Consider the following 13,442-nt stretch of genomic DNA (forward strand, 5'->3'; position numbering starts at 1 on the left):
GGAGTTGGAGGATTTATTTAATCCATATAGTTTCAGTGGGACACAGTGTCTCACAAACAGCCAGATCAGTTTATTCAAGAGGGTGGTGAATACAGGTGTAACAGTGGGAGCAAATATTCCCAATATGCAATACATTCTGAAACTATCCACCATATGTCACTCAGTGCACCTTGAATCTCTAGGCCATAATGCTGTACGGGACAAGGATTCATGAAATTCAGAGTTGCATATGAAGATGCATACAAAGCATAGTACCAAATGAAGTTAGAATCTGTTGAAGAATAATGGATACATGTCTAAACTCTGTGTATTTCTCTTCAAACTGCATGTATGTGCAGTTTATCTTTTACATTATTGTTCATAAAGCATACTATAAGAGAAAAAGCAATACATATGTCTTAAACTTCAATGGAAATGATCAAACATACCTGAAATGACCTAAGTACAATTTCTGGTTTTTGTCCAGGTGCTTGGCTACCTCTTTTGTCAATCTCTAGTGTCCCATATTAGGTGATGTTTTTATTGTAGTAGCCTTTGCTATGCTCTGCATAATCACTTTATGGCTGCTTTTAAGCATGTGCTCCTGAAACAGACAAGTACTGAGTACATTTCGTTTGTACAAAACCTCTAAAAATTGCTTGCATTTTAAATAAAGGAGAGCAATAACTGCATAAAGGCTCTTTTAGTGTTGGTTTCAATTTTACTGTACTACCTTTTGTCTCTCATGTTTATAAACTGTATATTTGCAAGTAAAATCTCTTTTTAATCTAGTCTCTGCTTTTCAAATAACTTATTGGATTTACCTTATGCAAGGGGTTAATAATAATAGTAAAAGTGATGATTAGGGTTACAGAAATGCCTTTTTTTCCCCTCAAAGTATCCCTTTCCAACGGAAGATAGCAGGAAATAACCATGGCAACTAATGGCAGAGAACAGGTGAATCTTCAAACTTCGTGGCTTTATTATACTCCTTCATATCATCCCCTACTAATATTTAATTTTTTAAACAATCTTTTGACTGGCTCTTTTTTCTCCTGAGCTTCATTTTCTTAGATTTTCATGCCTTTTGATACATTTAAGAAGCTTAAACAGACTTGGGAGCAAAATTTCTTTCTTTTTTTCTAGTTTTAAACACAGGAAGTCTTCAGGATGTCTCTTAAGAACCAGCTATTTTCTGAAATTACAGTGATTGTGTCAGCAGTCTGTACAGCCATGTGGCACTTAACTCCTAATTCAAAGTCCATTTTATCTGAAGGAATCATTCTCTTGACTTCACTGGAGTTGGGACCAGGCCCGTTCCATCCATCATTACCCACATTTCATCATTTCTTAATTAAACAGAAGAGAAGTGGTCCAATCACCAGTGCGATGAAATACTTATTTTCTAGCAAAGATACTTAAAAAGAATATTTGTTCAATCCTTTGTCACATCTGAGGCTCACAACAGTGGTATTTGTACCACACTAGCACATCAAAACAATGTACTATCTTTCTCACAGAGGGTGACCATGAAGATTTTGAGATGGCCTGGGTGTGTGACACACAGCAGAGCTTCGCTCAAGGAAGCTACTGGCTTCTTCTTTATCATATGCAAAAAATTGTCTGGGCAACAGCTACTAGAAAGAAGAGGAGCTCTAAAGAGCTGAATTCCCTTGATTTTGCCTCCAGGCTACAACAGCTCCGGCAATGAATGCTGCCTTCCTCAATGCCTGCAGCTGGCACAGAGCTGTGCCCGGAGGAGCTGCACCAGGCTCGTTTTAGTAGTCTCTGAATTATAGCTTCTAAAAATGCTGTTCCCCCATGTGCGCTGCATGTTTTATTGGGTTATCCCATGCTCAGTATACTTCTGTGACATAGGAAGCAAAGCAATAATAATAACATTAGAAAAAAAAAATCTGTTATACAGCACAGAATGGTGGAAAAATGACTGTTGAGAGACAACAGGCATGTCATTTCAGGATCTCAGTTTGCAGTTCAGACCAAGTTTCTGTCTGACCTTGGACAAACCCAGGTCCTTTGCTTTTTGGCTTCAGTGAAGAATAGAAAATCCCAGAGGTAATCTGCAGATAAAATCTATTAATGAGTATGAGACACTTTTATTATGCAAATAAAAGCCCTAAAAGTGTTTAGATAGACAATATGCTTCCAGAAAATATTAATACGAATGGGTTCGGCTGTTGGGGTTTTTACAGTTAATCAGACTCCAAAGTGTAGAGAAGGCAGATGCCTGCCTGCTAACAAAGGCTTTGTTCATGAGGTTTCATATATCCCACAGAAAGACTGAAATGAGGTTTACATGTAAGTGGTTCTGTAGGATAGTAATGCTTACCAAATTGTCTTGTATTAACAGATTAATCCTGATAATGCAACTGCAAGCCTATTGCCTGAAATTTCTTAGTGTAGGGGGCCTAGCTACATGAAATTAGGTGATTTAAACCATAATTGGTTTTCCTGACAAAAATGGCTGGATTTTCAGTGTTTAGCACCCACAGCTCCTCCTAAATTAAAGTTCATTAACTTATCAAAAGGCACAGTGGGAACATCAGCACCAATAATAACACTAATGGATTCCTGCCACTGATTTCTAATATAGTGAACCCTGTATAAGGAGAAGAAGTTCAGCATACACTGAAGATCTTAAGTATAAATAATAGAGAGAAAATGAAATTTTGGGTTGGCTGAAGTCAGTGACTATATTGATCTTAATTCAGTTAGGGATTAATTTAGCCCTTTGGGCTTGATTCCCTTGTGGAATAATATTTTCATAGGAGAATTGGATAGGATAAAGCAAAGATGGTGATGATCTCTGTGAAAAGTTAATGGTTAAAATAGTTACATCCCTACTACAGGAGAGTATCCCTGCAACAATATCCAAGGGAGGATGGTAATCAAAGTTTTAAAAAATGAACTTGAGTATTTCTATTTTCACAGCATGCAAAAAGTGAGAAATTAATTTAGGATGACCTGAACACATTTGCAAAGGGCAATGCTAGTGATGTAGAATACCTATGACCCAAGCTAATTCATATTTATAATATTCAAGTTGCAGAGAAGTTGTCTACAGTATGCACATACTATTGGAATATCATTAGTATTAGAGAGTACAATATTCCATGGTTAAATTTATAGAATGTTCAGACATTGTGATTTTGCTTTAATATTGCTAATCATAGATCTTTTGAACAAATTGATTAGTTAGACTATATGTTGCATATTTAAATCCCCACTACTCCTCTATTTCACAGTAACTAAGAGATCTGGGCAATAATAAAACGTGAGTAATGACCCTTTTCATTTCAACACTGTAAGCAAGAGGTAGAAATGCTTGCTGTTTATGAAAAAAATGTGATTGGTGGTCTGAGTAAGTGGTAATTGTTCTGCATTAACTAAACAAAGGAAACTATCATATATTAATGCACTCTCCATTTTATTACAGCTCAGTCACATACTCTAATCAACTCCAACAGGGACTGAATGAATTGACTGTACCTGAAGGTGCTGTTTATTAATTTATTTTAACAAATACTGATGGTGTGTCAAAGTAAAATATGTCACTTCATGTGTTATATGTATTTATGCTGAAATACCATCAGTGAAAGAAATTTTTTCACTTGCTCTTTTCAAAGTCAGAAGTGTTAAGCTATCTATGTTTTGTTGGTGTTTATGTTTCCCTTCTTTTTCCCTATAATTCAGATTAATCATAAGCTGTGTAGGCAGACAAAAATAGACACCCACACAGATGTTTTCCCAGACGACCAGACTCATTTTTTACATGTTCCTTTGCTTCTGCACTAGGATAGTTAATTTCTGTGGAGATTGCTTATTGTCTGCTTTATATACTATTAGTGCTTGGAATCCACGCCACAGATTGCATTTCAAGGGGCGATTACATGTATGCGTATGTGTCTAGATTATCATTTACATATGTATTATATAAACACATATGTGTATGTACACATGCCCAAATAAATACATAAGCTAAGAACCCCAAGATGCCCCAAGATGGCGGCACCACCTGAGGTCTGGGCCCAGCTCTGGTCCCTCTGATGGCTCTGATAGCGCTGCTGCAATTGGCCCGACCGGAACGCTCCACTGCGCGCTCTGTGCGGTGCTGGGGCTCCTGCTCTACAGCCTGAGGCCCGCAGCGGCAATGGTGGCAGGGAACAAGTGGCGCTTGGAGAGCCTGGTGGTGACCACCACCTGCTGGCATGTGGTAAACTTTGTGGTGGCGCAGGAGCCCGGCTTCCAAATGATGGTGCCCAAGTGCAGCCCCACGTGCTTCGTGGAACGAATCAACTGCACCAGCTCCAAGAGGACTGAGTTCAAGAGCTGCCGCTCGGTGCAGATAGAGGCCTGCAGGTTCTGGAGGTTCATGGGGGCCATGCTGGGGCTCAGGGCCCTATCTGGGGTGCTCATGTTCTGCCACAAGCGCGTCCTGGATAGGAAAGCCCTGGAGAAGGTGCAGAAGCAAATGGAGTCCATCTGCAGGTGCTGGAGCTGGGAACGTGGCTCTGGGATTGGAGGAGGATCCCATGGGATTGGGAACTGTTGGGAGCGATAAACCCAGAGTCCATGGAGCTGGGTTTTTTTGGGTTTCTCTGGTTTTGGTGTGGTTTTTTTTAAATAAAATAATTTTTTGACCTTGTGCTCACCAACAGGGAAGGGCTCGTTGGAAATGTCACGCTCCAGGGCAGCCTTGGATGCAGCGATCACAAGATGGTCGAATTTGAGATCCTCAGGACAGTGAGAAGAGCGTGCAGCAAGCTCACTGCCATGGACTTCGAAAGAGTAGACTTTGGCCTCTTCAGGAGCCTGCTTAGTAAGGTTCCATGGGATATAGCCCTAGAGGGCAGGGGGGCCCAAGACTCTTGATTGATATTCAAGGATCACCTGCTACAAGCTCAGGAGTGTTGCATCCCAGCTAGAAGGAAGTGCAGGAGGAGGGCCAGGAGACCTCCTTGGACGGATAAGGAGCTGCTGAGGAAAATTCAATTGAAAAAAGAGGCTTATAATAAGTGGAAGCAAGGACAGGCAGCCTGGGAAGAATACAGGGATGTTGTCTGGGAAGCTAGGGACCAGGTTAGGAAAGCTAAGGCCCAGTTAGAGTTAAACTTGGCTAGGGATGTTAAGGATAACAGGAAGGGATTCTACAAGTACATAGTGAATAAAAGACAGACTACGGACAATGTAGGCCCCCTCAGGAAGCTATTGGGAGAACTAGCTACACAGGATTTGCAGAAGCCTGAGGTTCTGAATGACTTCTTTGCTTCGGTCTTCACTGGCAAATGCTCTGACCACACCACCCAAGTCTTGGAATGCAGACGCAGCTACTGTGAGAATGATGACCCTAGGCCCACTGTAGGAGAGGAACTGGTTCGAGACCGTCTTAAAAACCTGAACGTGCACAAGTCCATGGGACCTGATGATATCCATCCACGGGTCCTGAAGGAGCTGGCAAATGAGGTTGCTAAGCCACTGGCCATCCTATTAGAAAAATCATGGCAGTCAGGTGAAGTTCACAATGACTGGAAAAAGGGAAATGTAACCCCCATTTTCAAGAAGGAGAAAATGGATGACCCAGGGAATTACAGACCAGTCAGTCTCACCTCTGTGCCTGGCAAAATCTTGGACCAGATTCTCCTGGAAGGCATGCTAAGGCACATGAAAATCAGCAAGGTGCTTGGTGACAGCCAGCATGGCTTCACTGAGGGGAAATCCTGCCTGACCAATTTGGTGGCCTTCTACGATGGGGCTACAGAACTGATGGACAGGGGTAGAGCAGTTGATATCATCTACCTGGACTTGTGGAAAGCGTTTGACACTGTCCCACACGACAACCTTGTCTCTAAATTGGAGAGACATCAATTTGATAGGTGGACCACTCGGTTGATAAAGAACTGGCTGGATGGCTGCATATAGAGAGTTGTAGTCAATGGCTCAATGTCTGGATGGAGACCAGTAACAAGTGGTGTACCCTCAGGGATCGGTGTTGGGACCGGTCTTGTTTAACATCTTCGTCGCTGACATGGACAGTGGGATTGAGTGCACCCTCAGCAAGTTTGCCAATGACACCAAGACGTGTGGTTCAGTTGATACGCTGGAGGGAAGGAATGCCATCCAGAGGGACCTCGACACACTTGTGAGGTGGGCGGATGCCAACCTTATGAAGTTTAACCATGCCAAGTGCAAGGTCCTACACCTGGGTCAGAGCAATCCCAGGCACAGCTACAGGTTGGGCAGAGAAGAGATTCAGAGCAGCCCTGCGGAGAAGGACTTGGGGGTGCTGGTTGATGAGAAAATGAACGTAGGCCAGCTTCAGTGTGCGCTTGCAGCCCAGAAAGCCAAGCATATCCTGGGCTGCATCAAAAGGAGCATGACGAGCAGGTCGAAGGAGGTGATCCTGCCCCTCTACTCTGCTCATGTAAGACCTCATTTGGAGCATTGTGTGCAGTTCTGGTGTCCTCAACATAAAAAAGGACATGGAACTGTTGGAACAAGTCCAGAGGAGGCCACAGGGATGATCAGGGACTGGAGCACCTCATGTATGAAGGTAGGCTTAGAAAGTTGGGGCTGTTCAGCCTGGAGAAGAGAAGGCTGCGTGGAGACCTCATAGCAGCCTTCCAGTATCTGAAGGGGGCCTATAGGAATGCTGGAGAGGGACTCTTCATTAGGGACTATAGTGAAAGGACAAGGGGTAACGGGTTTAAACTTAAACAGGGGAAGTTTAGATTGGATATAAGGAGGAAATTCTTTCCTGTTAGGGTGGTGAGGCACTGGAATAGGTTGCCCAGGGAGGTTGTGAATGCTCCATCCCTGATGGTGTTCAAGATCAGGTTGGACACAGCCTCGGGTGGCATGTTTTAGTGGGGGGTGTCCCTGCCCATGGCAGGGGGGTTGGAACTAGATGATCTTAAGGTCCTTTCCACCCTAACTATTCTATGATTCTATGATTCTAACCTGTTCTTAAAGCCAAGGAATGACCATTTGTAAGGGTGAGAAGAGAGCCTTAGTTTCTTTTCTGCTATGAGGACCAAACCATGAAAAAATAATTGATTTGTCCAGTACCTCAAAGTAATGTAGTTTCAGACATGAATGTAACCTCAGTCATTCCAGGCCTCAACCATTTCCACCTTTTTTTCTTTAGGAGTAATATTTCTGATTTGTTCCACCAGACTCGTGCCAGTGGTACCTTCCCTTTTATGAGTTGTCCTTCTGAAGTCAAATATCCACATCCAGGGTTGATGGAAGGAAAGGCAATTTTTCAGGCTTTGACTGTATTGAACTGATACCAGTTCCCACATTTAAAGTTACATGACTGAATGACTAGTTTGGTGCCTATTTCTTCACATTTTTTAAGTGTAACCTTTGAATCATTGCATTTGTATTAAATGGAAATGAAATTTGATCCTGAATAGATAAGGTCTTTCTGACAAAGATGAAATAAGGGGAGAAAATGTGCACATGTGTATAATGTGAATATTATTGCCTTGAATTTTCCAAACAAAATCTAATTTTCTGCTAGATACAAATATTAGTTTTTAATACTGTTCTCACAGCAAATCATAAAAATTTTTCTATTATCTGTTTTGCTGTTCTCAGAGATTGTTACAGGAGAGTTCTGCAATGCACACAATTAAAGAAAGTAGTTGGGAAAAAACACATCTAAATATCCACTTTTTCAGTATATGAACTCATGTTATTATTAAATGTTTGTTGTATCAGCAGTTAAGGATTTGAAAATAAACAGGATACTGGACAATATATGCAAATAACATGTGCAGTCTGCTAATTTGCAAAAGAAAATGCCAGGGTATGTCATCTATGAACCTAGTAATAGGATCTGCAGAACGTTCACATCACCACCAAAATCCTGCCAGAGATCCTGATTTCCCCCTTGCTTAGCAGTCAGTGCAACTGCTTTCCTCCAAACACGTCTGCAGATCTTGTTTGGAGTCAAGATGTGTTTCTTGTGGTCACTGCCACCACAGCCTGGACCTCACTGTTTTCCTAAACCTAGCTTCTGCTTTCTGCTGTATTAGCGGTAGAAAACAGTGATTGTTTTCCTTGGGCAGGTGATGTTTGATCAGACAGCATCTTTTCAGATTAGTCTTTCCAACTTCAGTTTAAAATAAATAGTATAAATGGAAAATATACATTTTCCTACTCAAAATATATAAAACAAAGTGACGGTCTATTGCTGAGTTACATAAATGTCATTATGCCACTATACAAAGTAATTAAACTAATCCATTGAATTACAAAGAAAAATGTTTCCAGATCACTTGTCTACTTTGAAAATTCTATACCTATCATTGCTACATGTGTATTTGTAGAAAATATCCTAGACATAATCTCACAGTAATAAATCAAATTGTTAATTTCAATTTAATTTAATTTATTAAATACCATAAACCAACTTATTTTAGAATTACTCTGTATTTTATACCTAAATTGTATATTCTTTTATTAGAATTTCTATGCTGTCAGTAGAAGACAAGAAGGCTCACTTACCATAGTCTTGTTTTGCAGACTGAGTTTGATATTGTTTTAAACCCACAATAGCATGGGGAAAACTGTTTCGTCTGGGAAATCCACTGCTGGGTGATTCTGATAATAAGCCTCAAGAACTTTGTCAGAAAGGCATCCTTTTTGAAATATATCAAAGAAATCTCAGCAGAGTCTAATCAGAACATGTTAATACTTTATAAAAGCTGATAAAAGCTTTCTTGTCTTGACTGTGAAAGTGCCACAACAAGCAGAAAGAAATGTGGCTTTTTTTCTTTCAACCAATATGTGTATAATTTACAACGCTTAGAACATTACCGTGCTTTGAATTGCACTTCTCAGAAAAAAGTTTCAACTTTCACTCAGTTGCTAAGTGTTTAGAAAATCATGATGAGGGTATTTTGACTACACAGAGAAGAAAAGAGTGAAGAAAAATAATGCAGTTTTTTTGAAAGGCCTGGCAGGTTTGGATTATTGTTCTTCATTTAATATTTCAGATATATTAATATTTCAGTTGGTGGACGTAATAAGAATTTTCCTAAAGAATGAATAGGAACTCCATATATGAGGCAAAAGTCTTAGTGATATTATTTTTTGTTTAGATATCTACATGAAATGTAGCTCTAGGACTGGGCTTAAAAGTGGACAATTGCAACCACTAGGCAAATCAGCAGTGCTTATAAAGAGCAACTCAAATGTACGTGTTTACTGTGCTCTGATGTCCATTTTATTGACCCATTTAAAAGGATAGCAGGTCCAAAGAGCTACCTAGTCCAAAGCTACCTAGTTTAAAAGTTGCTATTCTTTTCTTTACATTTTAAGATTAGGGATATGAACACAATCTGTCTGAAGTGAGCTAATCTGGTATGATGAGAGTGAACATTCTTTAATTGCAACTTAATTGCATTTATGCTTTTAGACGTGGAAATTATTGATGCTTAAGATGAAATCTGAGAATTAATAGGACCTGAAGTATTTTGCTTTATCTATTATTTCTGATAATTCATCACTTTTCCAACTGCAACAACTCAAGCTTACTGGCATGAATCCTCATCTAACTAGATTATAAATCTTTCAGGGGGCGTAAACTTGAGCTATAGATCTTGGTCACCATGAGAATATAATTTATTTCTGTAGATCTTTTATATTCATAAAAATTTGCTGTATTTTCTATGACTGTACAAAAATTAAGTTGGGGCTTTTGCATCTACAAAATACAGGGTGATTTTTTTGTTGGGGGTTTTACAGTGCTACTGTGACACTGGTAGCTCATGCTATAGACAACTGCTTCGCTGTGAGTCTTTGACTATACAGCTGTTAATAATGTGGGGTAGGTCTAAACTGGATGTCTTAGTAAATTAAGGTTTAAGATTGAACTAGACCTTAAATTAAATTCTTCCCTTACTAAAGAATGGTCAACATCTTAACTTGAGTAGAAATTAGCTTCAATTTATAGTCCAAGTTATCTGATATTTAATGTAATCAAGGCCTCAAGTGTTTGGCCAAATTGGCACTGTTAACATCTAATATTTATTTTAAAATATACATATGGATGTGTTTGGAGGCTTTTTACTGTTTCATTGTTCAGCTGTTTTGTCTTCAGATCCAATGTTAAGCCAAAGTACTTTGCACAATTTTTGCAAGAAAACTTGCTTATGGTCCTCAAGAATTTCAGGGAGTATTGGGATAAGCACAACAGGAACAACAAAGTATACAAAACTTCCTACACCTATGAGTGTTTTTTCTTTTTTAGGCATATTTATTTTTATATGCTCACATATATACAATGCACAAAGGTTTGCAGCTTTTAAAAAAAAAGTAAGATTGTTAGTACAGGAGGTGTTTGGAACTGTAACAATAAATGGGTAACTGAATTGGGAATTAAGCAAAAGAGAACAAAAAGTTTAAGAATGAAATGAATTGTTCAGTGTCAGGATCAGATGTGAGTGTTTATATTATACTGACATGGGACACCACAACTGTTTTATGACTAGAAGACTGATTTCATATTTCAGTTTTTACAGAATCACAAAATGGTTGGATCTGGAAAGGACCACTGAGGGTCATCTACTCCAGCCTCCCTCCTCAGACAGTCACATAGAGAGCATTGCTCAGGACTGAGTCCAGATGACTCCCAGATATCTCCAGGGAAGGAGACTCCACAACCTTTCTGGGTAACCTATTCCAGTGCTCAGTCACTCTAACAGTAAGAAGCTCTTTTTCATGTTCGTGTGGAATTTTCTGTAGTTTAGTTTATGCCCATTGCCCCTCGTCCTAGCTCCTGGCACTACCATGAAGAGTCTGGACCTTTCTCTTAACACCTTCCCTTCAGATACTTATACACATTGATCAGGTGGCCCTGAGCCTTCTTTTCTCTAGGCTGGACAGGCCTAGCTCCCTCAGCCTTTCCTAATGTGAGAGGTGCTCCAGGCTATTCATCATTCCAGTAGCCCTTTGCTGGACTTGCTACAGGAGCTCCATGTCTCTTGCACGTGGGAAGCCCAGAACTAGACACAGTACTCCAGTGAGTACTAGACTCGTTGCCACTGATCACAACCCTCTGAGTCCTGCCATTCAGCTGGTTCCCAATCCAGCCTGCCATCCACTCATCCACCTCACACATCCTGAGCTCACCTATGAGGATGCCATGGGGGACAGTGTTGAAAGCCTTGCTGAAATCCACAGACAACATTCTCTGCTCTCCTTTCATCTATCCAGTTTGTCCCAACATAATAGGCAATCAGGTTGGTTAAGCATGATTTCCCCTTGGTGAATCCATGATGACTATTCCTGATAACCTACTTGTCTTCCATGTGCTTAGAGATGGCCTCCAGGATCAGTTGCTCTGTCACCTTTCCAAGGATTGAGGTATGGCTGACTAGCCTTTAGGTCCCAGAGTCCTAGTTCTTGCCCTTTTTGAACACTGGGGTGACATTTACTTTCTTCAAGGCCTCAGCCGCCTCCCTCGATTGCCATGGCCTTTCAAAGATGATGGAGAGTGGCCCAGCAGTAATGCCTGCCAGCTCCCTTAGCACTTGGGGGTGCATCCCATCAGGGACCATGGATCTGTTGATGTCAGGTTTGTCTAAATGATCTGTACCCCAATCCTCCTGTACCAAAGGTAAAGGCTTTCTTTTAGACAGACCTTTTTCCTGATCTCCTGGGTCAGGGATTCCTGAAGGCTGGCCTTGGATTGAAGATGAAGCAAAGGTGGCAATTTGTATTTCTTTGTCATCAGGGTCCCTGCTCCATTCAGTAGTGGGCCCCCATTTTCCTTAGTTTTCCTCTTATTATTGATGCATTTGAAGAAGCTGTTCTTGTTCACCTTGACGTCCTTAGCCAGATGTAATTCCAAATATATGTATTTGTATATATTATTGGCTCTCCTCATCACATTTCTGTGTACTCTGACAACATCCCTATACTCATCCCAAGCTGCCTGCTTGGGATATCCCTGCTTTCATCTCCTGTATATGTCCTGCTTGTATTTGAGTTTTGACAGGGGTTCCTTTTTTATCTGTGCAGGCCTCCTGCTCGATTTTAATTGAGTTTTCAATATATGAATTCTGTGGAAATGTGTCTGAGTATAACCACCTTCAAATGTATGTTCAGATTGAATGATCAACCCAGTTATTTCCTCAAAAGTACTTATTAGAACTGTGTTGGAGGCATACAAGGTAACATAATCATGAATATGCCACTTGTTTCTAAATTAACTTCTCTCAACCTTGGCAGCATGCTTTTTGTTAAATAATTATTCTTATATTTGAGGTATTCTTGTAATACTACAGCAAATGAAAGTTGCAGCAATCTATGTATTTGTTGAATAAATGAGCTTACAATTACAATACAGTCAGTGCTGTATTCTCAAAAGTGACAAATGTGGCTTAATTGGGTAGTAAACAATGAAACCTTCCTATAATTGTGCTGATCAATGACTCAGTATGTTGTGTTTTCTTCCAGACAGTATTTACCAGAATTAGCTGCTATATTTAATTGTAGGTAGGAAAAGGGCAGGGGTTGTCAGAGGGAGCATTTGTATATTGCTGGACAACTGCTGTCATAAGACTAAGGGGTTCTTTTTTTGGAGCACCTTGCAAAAGCAGATAGCATATTTAACTTTTTTTTTATTATTATTATTTTTCCTCAGAAGTCTTAAGCAGCCACTGTTCCTTTTGCACTGAACTTTGAAATGCACTAGTGCTTAAATGGTTTACTTTGTTGTCACCCATCTTTGTAAGGACAAGCAAGGTAAGGCACTTAGTGGAAAGAAAAAAACCCCAGGGTTCTTTTTTAATAAGGTTTTCCTCATTAGTGCATGTTCGTTTGTCAGGTGAAAGCAAACTAAGCTATGTTCAGAAGCACTGGGTTTTGCACTGGGTAATTTAGCAAATTTTCTCATTGAGAAAAATGTATTTTGATTATAATGTATTTCTTCAGTGTACTTAATCTGTGTGTCATGAGAACACTTGGCCTTCCTCCCCTTCCTTGTACTCTATTAATCTTCTAGCCTTTTTACCTCAGCCCTCACACTGAATAATGCCATAAACTAGAAAACCAAAGGATGACACCAAAGAGAAACAAAGAGCTATTATTGAATAAGATAAATGTAGTCCCGGTTCTGCTATTTCTAATTGACTTAGAATTTGGTGAGGATTCTTCTGTCACATGATCCATCATGGACAGACGTTAGGGTGGGAGAGAAGTAAGCAATTAAAAGCATGCTCTTCATTTCAGGTATTTTGTGATTTCTCATTCAGTTAGGTTTCATTGACTGCTTCCCTCTTCCTGCCAAGTATAAAATCGTTTGTCAGTTTTTGAGGTTAGAATTAGTGTCCCTGAAAAGACTCACATTGACAGCCACTGGGGATGGAGTATAAATATATTTTACTTCTAGAACAGGTGCTGCATTAACAATGACAGTTGAAACTTCCCCA

Source organism: Pezoporus flaviventris, unplaced genomic scaffold (assembly GCF_033815535.1).
Source record: "Pezoporus flaviventris isolate CSIRO_AGI_PZ_B2104156 unplaced genomic scaffold, CSIRO_AGI_Pfla_v1 ptg000040l, whole genome shotgun sequence".
Classification (NCBI taxonomy): domain Eukaryota; kingdom Metazoa; phylum Chordata; class Aves; order Psittaciformes; family Psittacidae; genus Pezoporus; species Pezoporus flaviventris.